Source organism: Scyliorhinus torazame, chromosome 2, assembly GCF_047496885.1.
Source record: "Scyliorhinus torazame isolate Kashiwa2021f chromosome 2, sScyTor2.1, whole genome shotgun sequence".
Lineage (NCBI taxonomy): Eukaryota > Metazoa > Chordata > Chondrichthyes > Carcharhiniformes > Scyliorhinidae > Scyliorhinus > Scyliorhinus torazame.
In genome coordinates, this window is record NC_092708.1 from 205245388 (window position 1) to 205262230 (window position 16843).

Here is a 16843-nt window from a genome sequence, read left to right on the forward strand (position 1 = left end):
AGTTGATTTAAATTGTTTTATTCCTAAGCTATCCATAACTTCTTTGAATAACTTTGAGGTAAAATTTAACCCTTAATCCAATTGAATTTCTGTGGGTAGTCCATATCTAGTAAAGAATTTAAGTAACTCCTCCACAATCTTTTTAGCTGTAATCTTACATACTGGAATGGCCTCTGGAAACATAGTAGACACATCCATTATAGTCAAAAGATATTGATTTCCCACTTTTTGTTTTCGGAAGCGGTCCTACGCAATCAATTAGGACCCATGTAAAAGGTTCCTCAAATGCTGGAATGGGTATTAAGGGCGCTGGTTTTATCACTGCTTGAGGTTTCCCTATCACTTGACATGTGTGACATGATTGACAAAATTTAACTACATCTTTATGTAGTCCAGGCCAAAAATGTTTCTGGCTTTTAGCTTGAGTTTTCTTTATCCCCAAATGACCTCCCACTGGTACCTCATGTGCCACTCGCAACACCTCCTTTCTATACCCTACCGCCAATACTACTTGTTGAACTTCTGCCCACTTTTCATCCGCCTGCATATGTACAGGTCTCCATTTTCTCATCAAGACATCACTTTTACGGTAATAACACCCTGGTATACTCTCAGATTCCTCTTCCGTATATGCTTTCTGATATATCCGTTTTATTTCTACATCTTTCTGTTGTAACTCTGCCAATTTTCGTGAACTAAAAATATCCGCCTCATCCTCCACCTGTTCTTGTTCTTTTTCAACTATTTGATCAAAAATCGTTTCTGATAATTGCACTTCCACTTCATCGTCACTCTTTGATTTCTCCTCTTGTCTTAACCTGTGACTTTGCGACCTTGTTACTATACAATCCGGAAAAATCCCAGGATATTCGTCCTTCAACACTTCAGTTGTCTGATTTTCCACTGGCTTATGAACCACAGTAGGCATCACTCCCACCTGCGATGCAGCTATATCATTACCCAAGATAAACTGTATTCTTGGACAAAATAGTTTCTCTATTACTCCTACTACCACTTCACCACTCTTCACTGGACTTTGTTGCTAATTGTGTTTCTCTTAATTTGGCTCTGAAGATGGCGGCCAATATGGTCACCTTCCTTAATTCTAATTACGTTTGCTCTAGCGTCGCCAGGTATCTTTCAATACCGCCACAAGGTTCAAAACCGAATCCTGATCAAAGACTCGATACACCAGTTAGTAAGTTCAAACTCAATGCTCATTTATTTACACACACAGTCGAATATACTCATGCATAAAACTACAAACTAAACTATCACTACTGCTAAAAGCCTATACTTAGTTTCGGGCGCCCACTCAGTCGGAGGAACAATGGCCGTTGTTCGGTTCTGAGACTGCTGGGGTCGAATTGGTACGGAATAACAGCTAGGAGCGTCTGTCTCGTAGCGTGCGTTGACCTTGGACTTACTTGTTCTGATGTTGCTGTTGGGCAGGTCTCTCCTTGGTGAGAGCCGGAGCCACAAGAGAGCGATTCTCTCTTGGGGGATTCTTCTTATACCCAAAAGGGGTGTTACGCACTTTTGGGCGGGCCTTGAATTTGGCCCCAATTAATTGGGCCGTTTCCCAATCGTTCCTATCGGTTTCCTCCAATAGAGGTGCCCTGATTGCTGGGCATGTCCAAGGTGGCCGTTGGCCTGTTTTGTTCTGGTCTCCTCTGGTGCTGGGGTGTCTGCCTTGGTATTATTTACTTAAATGTTACATTTTTGTTCCCGAGGATGGCTCATTAGTATGGAAATGCTTTGCAGTATCGATCTTGTCGGGGAGCTACGGCTCCAATCAACAGACAAACCTTGCACCTGCTTGCTTTCTTAGTATTGTCCATTTTCCCTGCAATCTTTGCAGTGTCCATTTTAATCGTGAAGTGGCCATCCCAGATGGCTACACACCCTCCTTGTGATCCTCAACACGAAGCGTGAAGGATCACATTACTGCGTTGTCTTCGTTCTCTGACCAAGCGGGACACCCGTAAACAGTTCATGGGCTCTACACTGCTCAATCCTATGAAACGCAATTCTTTACCTAAAATCATTTTACTTACATAGATCAGTATAAAACTCTACGGGGCGCTATGACATTCAGGCATGCATTACAAAATTAAAAAAAGACTGGAACCTCTAACTATCCTCAATAAACTATCCTCACTCAAACAATCAAAAATAATCTACAACACTTTAAATGTACAAATAGCAGCAACACAGGTTCTCTGGCCTGGCTGTCAGGCACAGAGATTTACATTTCTTTATTGAATAAAACACATAAAGAGGAGCGGATGCACTTTAATTCATGTCAAGGGGTTCGGGGGTTTGGTGAAGTCCAAAATTAGGGGACCTAAACGTGTATACCGGGGTTCGAGAGCGGTAGGCTCTCCTTCGCCATTTTCTGATTCTAAGTGTCTGCACGACACTGCAAAGTATCCCCAGTGCTAAGAGGGCTTCTACTATGTAGGATAGTGAATACCAGGTGATAAACTTATCACACCAGGTTGGGGTATCGTTAGCTGTCTTAGGACTAACTATCTCGGGTTCTGTGTATGGCAGGGGTGGGAATCATTCACGGCCTGTGTGGTAGGGGTCAGGGGGATAGCGTCCGTGCGCAACTGAAGGGATCCCGCTAAGATCCAGGTGAACATGAAGGTTGTCTTCATCTTGCCGCCTTTCTGTCTTCTTTTCTTCCTCTGAGGTTCCGGAGTTCTATGGACACAAGCATAATATCTGTTATTATCTTGCTTAAGATCTCTTATGTCTGTCTGTCTGTCCTTTGTTGCCAATTACCCATTATAATTGGGCACCATCTGTGACTCCCTCTTTTTTTTAAACCAAATATTTGGGACAAGACATCCGAGAAAATACTGGCATAATACGTGCTGTCTCGCAGCCTGTGCGATCTACCATCCTAGTGTTTGAGGATGTAAATAGCATACGGAAGCAACCTAAGGGTTGTCAAAAACAAACAAAAGAATTTCGAACTGAAAGTGCCAAAATGGGGTGCGTATGGGCCGCAGCGGGTAGGAAATGCGTGGAATCCCCGGGTAGGACGGTCACCAGTGCCGTTTGTGCTCTACCTGAGCGTAGCTGACCAGAGGGGGGTCCTCAGGCAGGACGGGGCCAGTGCCATTTCTCCACTGCCTGAGCGACCGGCAAGAACGGGTAAGAATGCGGTCGTCGTGGGGGCTGCCTCTCGTGATCGAATCAGGAGAATAGCTATGAGTGGTGTTCTGTTGGCAAACTAGTTCCTCTGAATAGTTGTCTGTCGACAAACTAGTTCCTCTAACAGTCATTGGGCGTCAAAGGGGTGGTGGCGTGGGGCCATGAAAAACTTTCAAATTTACACCCAACAAACATGTACATTAAACGAACAAACATAACAACAAACATGGTGCAGGTTCCATCAGAAAGGACACCGTATCTCTCCATCAGTTCCCTTTTTTCCATCATCTGGACACCTCATTGCTCAGTAGCAAACAGGGTCGCAAAGGGATTTGTTTGGTGGGAGTCAGACTCTAAGTCATCATCTTCTCCCGGCTGCCATACCCTTGACTGGAGTAGTTTGGCTAAAGCTGCTTGGGGTGAGTTGGGGTCCATCTCATCATTCCGGATGAGCCTGAACGAATTGTCTCGGTGCCAGAATTGTGTGTCGAGGTTGGAGCTGCTAGGTTGTAATCCGTAATCGTCGGGCGGTGGGTCTGGGTCAGGGGCTTTGATGTATGTGATCTCGAAGGGGTCACTGGAATCATGCTCGGATTCGCTGGGAGTGGGGCCTGGTGTAGGAGTATAATCATAACGTGGTGTGCTGTGGCTGTCGTCATTGCTGTCGCTATCACTGTCGCTGCTGGTTGAAGGAAGGGAGAGGCGGAGTCGTGCCTCAGGGGGTGGAGTTGAAATTGTGTCTGAGGACGGGCTGGACTGGCTGCGGGAGGGTAGGAATACATCATCTGTGGGCGGGGCGTGCTCGTCTGCTGCTGCGAGCAAGATGTGGTGTGAATGGTTGTTCTGCGAGCCATAAGCCGTAAGATGGTTTATGTGAAACCACGCAGACTTGCCATTGGGATATGTGATTTTGTATACCGAGGGGCTTACATTATCCAAAATGGAGTACGGTCTGGAAATTTTGGGGGAAAGGAATGAACTGGGGTTGTATAGGGAAAGCATCACTTGCTGCCCTACTACAAACTCGGTGGCGTGTACCTTATCGAAACAAGTCTTGCTTTGTTTCCTCCTGGTCCCAAGTCTCACAGCTGCTGCGAGTTGGGCTGCCTTTATATTCTCTATGAACTGTTGTACAGCATTTTCATGCGTGAGGGTGGTGACTGCGGGGTTGACCAAATCCAGTCCTAATAAATACTCTGTCCCTTTCATGGGGCGTCCGGTGATGAGGGTGTGGGGGGGTGTATCCTGTGGACGTGGATACCGTGTTTCTTAGGAACATTAAAGCAAATGGGAGAACTGAATCCCAGGTGCTGTTGTTCTTTTGTACCATTTTCCTGAGGGTGGCTTTTGTCTGTTCATCCTCTCTACAATGCCGCTTGACTGGTGGTGGTATGCTATGTGAAATTTTTGCCTGATTCCGAAAATTGTGAGGACGTTTTTCATTACTCGTCCTGTAAAATGGAGCCTTGATTGGATCCTATACTGCGTGGGAGGCCCCATCTTGTAAAGATGTGCTGTGTTAGTATTTTAGCTGTTGTCTTGGCCGTATTCGTTCTCGATGGAAAAGCTTCCACTCATTTTGTGAAGGTGTCGATGACCACCAACACATTCTTATAACTATTTCTGCAGGGGGGTAGGGGTCCTATTTAATCTATCTGCAAATTCGTCCAGGGGCCATTAACGGGGCGGGTGTGACTAAGCTGAGCCTTTCTTGCATATCTGTCCGGATTGTTCTGGGCACAATGTAATGAGTAACATCGGCTTTTAAATCAGGCCACCAGCAGAGCGGTCTGAGGTGGGCTTGGTGTCCATGCCTTGGTGTCCATGATTGTCATGGAACTGACAAATAGTCTGGTTCCTGTCCTGGCTGGAAACTACATAAATGCCTTCTTTTAAAATCACACTCGTCGTGTGTGGTGATTGCGTTTTTAAACTTGTCATACGGGGCTGGGAAGGTTCCTTTTAAAACTTCCCTGAATTTTTCATCTTCCTTCTGTGCCTTTGCTAGATCCTGAATGTTGGTCTGTGAGACCTGAACCGCGTGTACTGGGGTGCTCTCGGGGGGGTTCCAAAAGTAACCATGCCTGGAACCTGACTTCGCTAGGGCGTCTGCTTTAACGTCACCAGGGGGGAAGAACGGTGATGACTATGAACCTTAATTATGCCATATTTTCTATTTTTGGCTGTCTTTAGGATATGTCGGAGTAATGGGGCTGAGGGTAGGGGCTTTCCGTCTGTGGAAACGAATCCTCTAGTTTCCCACAGGGGTAGGAATTCTGTCAAACTATTACAGACATATAAGCTGTCAGAATAGATATCTGCTGGGGTCGGAAACGAGTCAGGGTGGTCTACAATGTAAGCGATTGCTGCCAGTTCTGCTGCCTGTGAGCCTAGATGTCCTGGCAACTTGAGTGAAATCTCTTCTAGGGCGCGTCCTCTACATAAATTTCGATTTCGGCGGCGTGAGAGCAGCTGGTTAGTCAGTTTCAGCGGGAGCATTGCGGAAGGAGGGTGCTGGGAGGTAAGTCCACCTTTAAAAGCACTTCTCTTTGCAGGGGCAGGCCAGTCGATTTCGGCGGCGTGAGAGCAGCTGGTTAGTCAGTTTCAGCGGGAGCATTGCGGAAGGAGGGTGCTGGGAGGTAAGTCAACCTTTAAAAGCACTTCTCTTTGCAGGGGCAGGCCAGTCGATTTCGGCGGCGTGAGAGCAGCTGGTTAGTCAGTTTCAGCGGGAGCATTGCGGAAGGAGGGTGCTGGGAGGTAAGTCCACCTTTAAAAGCACTTCTCTTTGCAGGGGCAGGCCAGTCGATTTCGGCGGCGTGAGAGCAGCTGGTTAGTCAGTTTCAGCGGGAGCATTGCGGAAGGAGGGTGCTGGGAGGTAAGTCCACCTTTAAAAGCACTTCTCTTTGCAGGGGCAGGCCAGTCGATTTCGGCGGCGTGAGAGCAGCTGGTTAGTCAGTTTCAGCGGGAGCATTGCGGAAGGAGGGTGCTGGGAGGTAAGTCAACCTTTAAAAGCACTTCTCTTTGCAGGGGCAGGCCAGTCGATTTCGGCGGCGTGAGAGCAGCTGGTTAGTCAGTTTCAGCGGGAGCATTGCGGAAGGAGGGTGCTGGGAGGTAAGTCCACCTTTAAAAGCACTTCTCTTTGCAGGGGCAGGCCAGTCGATTTCGGCGGCGTGAGAGCAGCTGGTTAGTCAGTTTCAGCGGGAGCATTGCGGAAGGAGGGTGCTGGGAGGTAAGTCAACCTTTAAAAGCACTTCTCTTTGCAGGGGCAGGCCAGTCGATTTCGGCGGCGTGAGAGCAGCTGGTTAGTCAGTTTCAGCGGGAGCATTGCGGAAGGAGGGTGCTGGGAGGTAAGTCAACCTTTAAAAGCACTTCTCTTTGCAGGGGCAGGCCAGTCGATTTCGGCGGCGGGAGTGGAGCTGGTTAGTCAATTTCAGCGGGAGCATTGCGGAAGGAGGGTGCTGGGAGGTAAGTCCACCTTTAAAAGCACTTCTCTTTGCAGGGGCAGGCCAGTCGATTTCGGCGGCGGGAGTGGAGCTGGTTAGTCAATTTCAGCGGGAGCATTGCGGAAGGAGGGTGCTGGGAGGTAAGTCCACCTTTAAAAGCACTTCTCTTTGCAGGGGCAGGCCAGTCGATTTCGGCGGCGTGAGAGCAGCTGGTTAGTCAGTTTCAGCGGGAGCATTGCGGAAGGAGGGTGCTGGGAGGTAAGTCCACCTTTAAAAGCACTTCTCTTTGCAGGGGCAGGCCAGTCGATTTCGGCGGCGTGAGAGCAGCTGGTTAGTCAGTTTCAGCGGGAGCATTGCGGAAGGAGGGTGCTGGGAGGTAAGTCAACCTTTAAAAGCACTTCTCTTTGCAGGGGCAGGCCAGTCGATTTCGGCGGCGTGAGAGCAGCTGGTGAGTGGTGAGTCAGTTTCAGCAGGAGCTGAGACTTTTTCTCTTTTCTTTAAATTAGTTTTTTAGGTAGAAAGTTAGAGGAATGACAGGGAAGGGAGTACAATGTTCCTCCTGCAGGATGTTTGAGGTGAGGGATGCAGTTAGTGTCCCTGCTGATTTTACCTGCAGGAAGTGCTGCCATCTCCAGCTCCTCCAAGACCGAGTTAGGGAACTGGAGCTGGAGTTGGAAGAACTTCGGATCATTCGGGAGGCAGAAGGGGTCATAGATAGCAGCTTCAGGGAATTAGTTACACCAAAGATTGGAGATAGGTGGGTAACTGTAAGAGGGACTGGGAAAAAACAGTCAGTGCAGGGATCCCCTGCGGTCGTTCCCCTGAGAAACAAGTATACCGCTTTGGATACTTGTGGGGGGGACGACTTACCAGGGGTAAGCCATGGGGTACGGGCCTCTGGCACGGAGTCTGTCCCTGTTGCTCAGAAGGGAAGGGGGGAGAGGAGCAGAGCATTAGTAATTGGGGACTCTATAGTCAGGGGCACAGATAGGAGATTTTGTGGGAGCGTGAGAGACTCACGTTTGGTATGTTGCCTCCCAGGTGCAAGGGTACGTGATGTCTCGGATCGTGTTTTCCGGTCCTTAGGGGGGAGGGGGAGCAGCCCCAAGTCGTGGTCCACATTGGCACCAACGACATAGGTAGGAAAGGGGACAAGGATGTCAGGCAGGCTTTCAGGGAGCTAGGATGGAAGCTCAGAACTAGAACAAACAGAGTTGTTATCTCTGGGTTGTTGCCCGTGCCACGTGATAGTGAGATGAGGAATAGGGAGAGAGAGCATTTAAACACGTGGCTACAGGGATGGTGCAGGCGGGAGGGTTTCAGATTTTTGGATAACTGGGGCTCTTTCTGGGGAAGGTGGGACCTCTACAGACAGGATGGTCTACATCTGAACCTGAGGGGCACAAATATCCTGGGGGGGAGATTTGTTAGTGCTCTTTGGGGGGGTTTAAACTAATGCAGCAGGGGCATGGGAACCTGGATTGTAGTTTTAGGGCAAGGGAGAATGAGAGTATAGAGGTCAGGAGCACAGATTTGACGTCGCAGGAGGGGGCCAGCGTTCAGGTAGGTGGTTTGAAGTGTGTCTACTTCAATGCCAGGAGTATACGAAACAAGGTAGGGGAACTGGCAGCGTGGGTTGGTACCTGGGACTTCGATGTTGTGGCCATTTCGGAGACATGGATAGAGCAGGGACAGGAATGGATGTTGCAGGTTCCGGGGTTTAGGTGTTTTAGTAAGCTCAGAGAAGGAGGCAAAAGAGGGGGAGGTGTGGCGCTGCTAGTCAAGAGCAGTATTACGGTGGCGGAGAGGATGCTAGATGGGGACTCTTCTTCCGAGGTAGTATTGGCTGAAGTTAGAAACAGGAAAGGAGAGGTCACCCTGTTGGGAGTTTTTTATAGGCCTCCTAATAGTTCTAGGGATGTAGAGGAAAGGATGGCGAAGATGATTCTGGATATGAGCGAAAGTAACAGGGTAGTTATTATGGGAGACTTTAACTTTCCAAATATTGACTGGAAAAGATATAGTTCGAGTACAATAGATGGGTCGTTTTTTGTACAGTGTGTGCAGGAGGGTTTCCTGAAACAATATGTTGACAGGCCAACAAGAGGCGAGGCCACGTTGGATTTGGTTTTGGGTAATGAACCAGGCCAGGTGTTGGATTTGGAGGTAGGAGAGCACTTTGGGGACAGTGACCACAATTCGGTGACGTTTACGTTAATGATGGAAAGGGATAAGTATACACCGCAGGGCAAGAGTTATAGCTGGGGGAAGGGCAATTATGATGCCATTAGACGTGACTTGGGGGGGATAAGGTGGAGAAGTAGGCTGCAAGTGTTGGGCACACTGGATAAGTGGGGCTTGTTCAAGGATCAGCTACTGCGTGTTCTTGATAGGTATGTACCGGTCAGACAGGGAGGAAGGCGTCGAGCGAGGGAACCGTGGTTTACCAGGGAAGTGGAATCTCTTGTTAAGAGGAAGAAGGAGGCCTATGTGAAGATGAAGTGTGAAGTTTCGGTTGGGGCGATGGATAGTTACAAGGTAGCGAGGAAGGATCTAAAGAGAGAGCTAAGACGAGCAAGGAGGGGACATGAGAAGTATTTGGCAGGAAGGATCAAGGAAAACCCAAAAGCTTTCTATAGGTATGTCCGGAATAAGCGAATGACTAGGGAAAGAGTAGGACCAGTCAAGGACAGGGATGGGAAATTGTGTGTGGAGTCTGAAGAGATAGGCGAGATACTAAATGAATATTTTTCGTCAGTATTCACTCAGGAAAAAGATAATGTTGTGGAGGAGAATGCTGAGCCCCAGGCTAATAGAATAGATGGCATTGAGGTACGTAGGGAAGAGGTGTTGGCAATTCTGGACAGGCTGAAAATAGATAAGTCCCCGGGACCTGATGGGATTTATCCTAGGATTCTATGGGAGGCCAGGGAAGAGATTGCTGGACCTTTGGCTTTGATTTTTATGTCATCATTGGCTACAGGAATAGTGCCAGAGGACTGGAGGACAGCAAATGTGGTCCCTTTGTTCAAAAAGGGGAGCAGAGACAACCCCGGCAACTATAGACCGGTGAGCCTCACGTCTGTAGTGGGTAAAGTCTTGGAGGGGATTATAAGGGACAAGATTTATAATCATCTAGATAGGAATGATATGATCAGGGATAGTCAGCATGGCTTTGTGAAGGGTAGGTCATGCCTCACAAACCTTATTGAGTTCTTTGAGAAGGTGACTGAACAGGTAGACGAGGGTAGAGCAGTTGATGTGGTGTATATGGATTTCAGCAAAGCGTTTGATAAGGTTCCCCACGGTAGGCTATTGCAAAAAATACGGAGGCTGGGGATTAAGGGTGATTTAGAGATGTGGATCAGAAATTGGCTAGCTGAAAGAAGACAGAGGGTGGTGGTTGATGGGAAATGTTCAGAATGGAGTACAGTCACAAGTGGAGTACCACAAGGATCTGTTCTGGGGCCGTTGCTGTTTGTCATTTTTATCAATGACCTAGAGGAAGGCACAGAAGGGTGGGTGAGTAAATTTGCAGATGATACTAAAGTCGGTGGTGTTGTCGATAGTGTGGAAGGATGTAGCAGGTTACAGAGGGATATAGATAAGCTGCAGAGCTGGGCTGAGAGGTGGCAAATGGAGTTTAATGTAGAGAAGTGTGAGGTGATTCACTTTGGAAGGAATAACAGGAATGCGGAATATTTGGCTAATGGTAAAGTTCTTGAAAGTGTGGCTGAGCAGAGGGATCTAGGTGTCCATGTACATAGATCCCTGAAAGTTGCCACCCAGGTTGATAGGGTTGTGAAGAAGGCCTATGGAGTGTTGGCCTTTATTGGTAGAGGGATTGAGTTCCGGAGTCGGGAGGTCATGTTGCAGCTGTACAGAACTCTGGTCCGGCCGCATTTGGAGTATTGCGTACAGTTCTGGTCACCGCATTATAGGAAGGACGTGGAGGCTTTGGAGCGGGTGCAGAGGAGATTTACCAGGATGTTGCCTGGTATGGAGGGAAAATCTTATGAGGAAAGGCTGACGGACTTGAGGTTGTTTTCGTTGGAGAGAAGAAGGTTAAGAGGAGACTTAATAGAGGCATACAAAATGATCAGGGGGTTGGATAGGGTGGACAGTGAGAGCCTTCTCCCGCGGATGGATATGGCTGGCACGAGGGGACATAACTTTAAACTGAGGGGTAATAGATATAGGACAGAGGTCAGAGGTAGGTTCTTTACGCAAAGAGTAGTGAGGCCGTGGAATGCCCTACCTGCTACAGTAGTGAACTCGCCAACATTGAGGGCATTTAAAAGTTTATTGGATAAACATATGGATTATAATGGCATAGTGTAGGTTAGATGGCTTTTGTTTCGGTGCAACATCGTGGGCCGAAGGGCCTGTACTGCGCTGTATTGTTCTATGTTCTATGTTCTATAAATACCGCAACCGGTAATTCTCTTTCCGTTCAAAACTGTGGAGAAGCCATCCACATAAATTTATCAAGGGTGCGCACGTGTCTATGGGCTGCGGTCTCTGGGGTGTATTATCTGTTTTCCTGGGAGGTGTTTTAGGTATAAATGGGCCTGTGTTGTGTTTTGTGGTGATGATCTCACACTCATGAGGGGTTCCTGCATATTGCAAATTATCAGCTAGGAAGGTGTGGGTCTTGGTTCTTTTGACTGTAAATTCCCGTCCCTGTAAAAGAAGGGTCCAACGGGCTGCACGGATTTGGCTGACTGTGCCATCTTTAAGTCGACCATCTAATAATAGCTGTGTTGGGGTGTGTTCAGTGAGAATGGTGATGGGGTTGAGTCCTGCAATGTAGGCGAAGTACTGTACTGCCCAAAAAACTGCGAGCAGGTGCCTTTCACATTTTTTCCTGCAAAATCTGGGCCTTCTTGTGGTTGACATTACATCCAATTTCTTTCAGGAGTGCTATGAGTTCGGCGAGAAGCGAAATGTGCTCTCCCTTTATGTCTGTCTGTCATAGCAAGTCATCTACATACTGGACCAGACAATCGGGGCGGGAAAATTTTGCTAGTCCATTTGCCAGTTGTCAATGGAAAATGGAGGGGGAGCCTTGTGGAAGGCACGTCCATGTATATTGTCCCTGGAATGTAAAGGCGAATTTGTACTGGCACGCTTTATCCAATGGAATGGACCAAAAGCCGTTGCTAATGTCCAAAACCGAAAAAACTTTGACTGGAGTCCCTATTTGAGCATGCTCTCGGGACTCATGGCTACGGTGGGGGCTGCTACTGGGGTTACTTTGTTCAGATCCTGGTAATTAATGGTCAGTCGCCATGATCCATCGGGTTTCCTGACGGGCCAAATTGGTGCGTTTGTGGAGGCTACTGGTCTGAGTACGCCTTGATCAAGCAAACTCTCTATTACTTTTGAGATTTCTCCCTCTGCTTCTTGGGGAAAATCATACTGCTTTTGGGGTCTGGGGTCGAGACCTGTAATGTTTACCAAGCCAGCAAATTGCCACAGTCGTGCTTGTGCTGTGCAAATGCTGCTTTGTGTTGCTGCAGGACTTCCCTAACCTGTTTGTCCTGACTGATGGCTCGATGGTCGAACCAGACGTCTCCTACTGAGCTAATCCTGTTTTCATAGTATCCAACTGTGAGCGTGGCAGGGGCTCGTGCTGCCTTTGCCATTCTCCAACCACATTTATTAACTGGATCAAAAGAGAGGTTGTGGGAGCTCATAATCATAGCATTTACAGAGCAGAAGGAGGCCATTCGGCCCATCGAGTCTGCATCGGCTCTCGGAAAGAGCACCCTACCCAAGGTCAACACCTCCACCCTATCTCCATAACCCAGTAACCCCACCCAACTCTAAGGGCAATGTTGGACACTAAGGGCAATTTATCATGGCCAATCCACCTAACCTGCACATCTTTGGACTGTGGGAGGAAACCGGAACACCCGGAGGAATTTAGATTGTCTGGAGACTTGGGCGGAGAGATGGCAGATGGAGTTTAACCTGGACAAATGTGAGGTAATGCATTTTGGAAGGGCTAATGCAGGTAGGGAATATACAGTGAATGGTAGAACCCTCAAGAGTATTGAAAGTCAAAGAGATCTAGGAGTACAGGTCCACAGATCACTGAAAGGGGCTACACAGGTGGAGAAGGTAGTCAAGAAGGCATACGGCATGCTTGCCTTCATTGGCCGGGGCATTGAGTATAAGAATTGGCAAGTCATGTTGCAGCTGTATAGAACCTTAGTTAGGCCACACTTGGAGTATAGTGTTCAATTCTGGTCGCCACACTACCAGAAGGATGTGGAGGCTTTAGAGAGGGTGCAGAAGAGATTTACCAGAATGTTGCCTGGTATGGAGGGCATAAGCTATGAGGAGCGATTGAATAAACTCGGTTTGTTCTCACTGGAACGAAGGAGGTTGAGGGGCGACCTGATAGAGGTATACAAAATTATGAGGGGCATAGACAGAGTGGATAGTCAGAGGCTTTTCCCCAGGGTAGAGGGGTCAATTACTAGGGGGCATAGGTTTAAGGTGAGAGGGGCAAAGTTTAGAGTAGATGTACGAGGCAAGTTTTTTACGCAGAGGGTAGTGGGTGCCTGGAACTCACTACCGGAGGAGGTAGTGGAGGCAGGGACGATAGGGACATTTAAGGGGCATCTTGACAAATATATGAATAGGATGGGAATAGAAGGATACGGACCCAGGAAGTGTAGAAGATTGTAGTTTAGTCGAGCAGTATGGTCGGCACGGGCTTGGAGGGCCGAAGGGCCTGTTCCTGTGCTGTACATTTCTTTGTTCTTTGTTCTTTGTTCTTTGAAACCCACGCACACACGGGGAGGATGTGCAGACTCCGCACAGACAGTGACCCAAGCTGGAATCGAAACTGGGACCCTGGGTATGTGAAGCAATTGTGTTATCTACAATGCTACCGTGCTGCCCCCCACAATGCTACCGTGCTGCCCCCCACAATGCTACTGTGCTGCCCCTAGCAGCACGATTCCTAGGCTGTGTTCAGCTGTCTGGGTAGATCGAGCAAAACTACGGGGTGTTTAGTTGTAATGTTCCCTATTTGTATCGCTACAGGGGCTGCGATGTGTCCTTGTAAATGACCTGTAAAGCCGCTGAGTGTGATGGTGTCTTGTTGTGGGCCATGTGTCTCGCTGAAACATCGTGGAGAAATTGAGTGTGGTGCGGGACCCTCCTGTGTCCCAAAGAAATTCTACGGGGTGTCCTCGAACTTTGCCTGCCACTACCGGTCTACCGGACTTGTTCCAAAGTGTGTCACAGACCCAAGTTGGGGAGCCCGAACATCGTCAGTCGGTGCCGTTCATGTCTATGTTCTCTGAACGGGCGCTAATGCTATGAATTGGCTTTGCCCTATTATTTAGGGTGCCTGTCTGTTGGTTTCTCTGCTGCTATTGGGGCGTGCTGCACTCTCGTGCAAAGTGTCCTAATTGTCCACAGTTGTAACATTCCTGGGGTTTTAGCTGTGGTGGGCTGTTCCTGCCCTCATTTACTCATGCGGGGTTCAGGTGCGCTTTAACTGGATTCATGTCTGCCTGCTCTTCCTCGGGTTTTGCAAATGCGTTTTTGCCTTGGACGGATAGTTCACAAGAGCGGGACAATCTCTTCAAAACCCATTTCTCGTTGTGGGCCTCGTCTGAGGGGGTCGTAATTTGTGCAAGCTCTCTGTCCTGCATCTGTCGCATGAGAGACTAGGATTCAAGTCCATTTGGCCATGTTATCTGGGGACAAATGGGCGCGGGCTAACTCTCCGAAAACTGCTGTGAAATGGATCCACAAGCGTCCAGCAAATGCTGTGGGGTGCTCTGTTTTCTTTTGCCTACACTTGTTTAGACCTTCTATGGGGTCTCCTCTGTTATAGCCGATCGCATCTAGGATCGCTGTGTGCATCTCTTGGAGTGTGCCTCCTCCTACATTCTGTGGGTCGGGAAGGGCTGCCACGACTGAAGGGTCGAGGCTTAAAACTGTGAGCTTCACTTGCTCCTTTTCGTCCAGGCCGTACATGGTAGCCTGCTGTTTAACTCTAGCGAAAAACTGGTGGGGGCCTGATGTGGGAAGGAACGGTGTAATTTTTCCACACGCGTCCCGTAATTGGGTCACGGTTAACGGGGTTGTATACAGGAAATCTGCGTTTCCTTCTGCTGCGGCCCTGCGGTGTGTGGTTACAGGGTTCATTGGGGTGTGTCCTGCCTGTTCAGTCGGGGGTTGGGGTGCTTTACTCTTTTGGGGTTTTTCTTGCGTACATGTCCCATGTACATATCTGTCGGCAGTCACATTTAACTCCTGCCAATTGGGGCCGTTTTCCTGGTCGAATTGGGGTCCAAACATACTTTGAAACCCATTCTGGACAGAAAGCAGATTGCAATTCTGCAATTTGCTCCCGGCACTTTGAGTGATCTACTGAGCTCTGCCTTTGTTCCATCGTGGAAGTGTGGAGTGCTCGTAGGGCTGCTTTCAAATCATTGCATTGTTTCTGCAATTTCTCTACCAGTTGCTCGGTTTCTTGTCTTATCAAGACCGCACATTGCGTGTCCTGGTAGGCCTTATCATATTGGGTCTGGAAACTACTCAAATGGGCGAGACCAGACTAGTGTGTCCACTTGGCATCATCCACCGCTCTGTCCATCGCTGCAAACTGTTCTCACAAATCTTTATTCTCCTTCTCAAACTCGCTTACATCTCCCTCACTATTTCTGTCTCTCTCCTCTATCTCTCTACGGAGCGTCCTAACAACCTCCTATGTGCCTCGCAATTGTGCCAAGCAGGACACGATTGCCATCGGCTTGCGAGCTTTCCCAAAGCTCTTCTTGTGGATCTCTGACAGGTTCTCCCACCAAGTATGTCCTATACTCCCGGGACCTGTTTCATCATTCGCGCAGAATTCGCTCCAAAGGGGCCATCCTTTCCCTTTGAGGTACTTTCTGATTTCCTCTTCCCATACAGGATACTGTCCTACTCTACTGGTCGCTGCGACCTCAAATTCCTGGGGGTTCATAAGGCGTTCCAGTGCCTTCATTGCCATTTTCTCTATCAGGGTTCTCTACTGAATTTGGAACAGGGGGTGATAAAGTGGTGATGTAAACACGGGTACGGCTTACATTAATTTCCGGCCTACAAAACTCCCGACAGTTCTACGCAACAAAATCTCTCAGGTTTACCTTATATCCCTGTTAGTACGCATGCATTAACACACTTCCAAATCTCGGAGGTTTGATCAGTATTGTTCTTACACTTGTGGTTTTTCTGTTTCTAATTGGATTCCAATTCAAATTTAGGGTTCTCTCCGAGTGGTTAGGCCACTTCTAGGTCAAGTTCCGGCAGAGTCGCCAGTAAATGTTGCTAATTGTGTTTCTCTTAATTTGGCTCTGAAGATGGCGGCCAATATGGTTGCCTTCCTTAATTCTAATTAAGTTCGCTCTAGAGTCGCCAGGTATCTTTCGATACCACCACAAGGTTCAAAACCGAATACTGATCAAAGACTTGATACACCAGTTAGTAAGTTCAAACTCAATGCTCATTTATTTACACACACAGTCGAATATACTCATGCATACAACTCTACAAACTAAACTATCACTACTGCTAAAAGCCTATACTTAGCTTCGGGTGCCCACTCAGTCAGAGGAACAATGGCCGTTGTTCGGTTCTGAGGCTGCTGGGGTCAAATAGGTACGTAATAACAGCTAGGAGCGTCTGTCTCGTAGCGTGCGTTGACCTTGGACTTACTTGTTCTGATGTCTCTCCTTGGTGAGAGCCGGAGCCACAAGAGAGCGATTCTTTCTTGGGGGATTCTTCTTATACCCAAAAGGGGCTTTGCACGCTTTTGGGCGGGCCTTGAACTTGGCCCCAATTAATTGGGCCGTTTCCCAATCGTTCCTATCGATTTCCTCCAATAGAGGGGTGGGTGCCCTGATTGCTGGGTGTGTCCTAGGTGGCCGTTGGCCTGCTTTGTTCTGGTCTCCTCTGGCGCCGGGGTGTCTGTCTTGGTATTGTTTACTTAAATGTTACCTTTTTGTTCCCGGGGATGGCTCATTAGTATGGAAATGCTTTGCAGTATCTGTCTTGTCTGGGAGCTACGGCTCCAATCAACAGACAAACCTTGCACCTGCTTGCTTTCTTTGTATTGTCCATTTTCCCTGCAATCTTTGCAGAGTGTCCATTTTGTAATCGGGAAGTGGCCATCCCAGATGGCTACAACTTTCCAACCTTATCTTATATAATGGAACGCTACTCCT

General features: G+C 48.2%; 1 long non-coding RNA gene across 1 annotated transcript in view; it reads right to left on the reverse strand.

Moving 5' to 3' along the window:
- Nucleotides 1-2579: 2579 nt before the first annotated feature.
- The window catches only part of LOC140395351 (uncharacterized), a 133662-nt gene continuing 119398 nt past the window's right edge, over nt 2580-16843 (reverse strand). Inside the window, exon 3 of the long non-coding RNA XR_011936166.1 lies at nt 2580-2709. This is a non-coding gene — a long non-coding RNA (uncharacterized lncRNA). The remainder of the gene's footprint in view (nt 2710-16843) is intronic.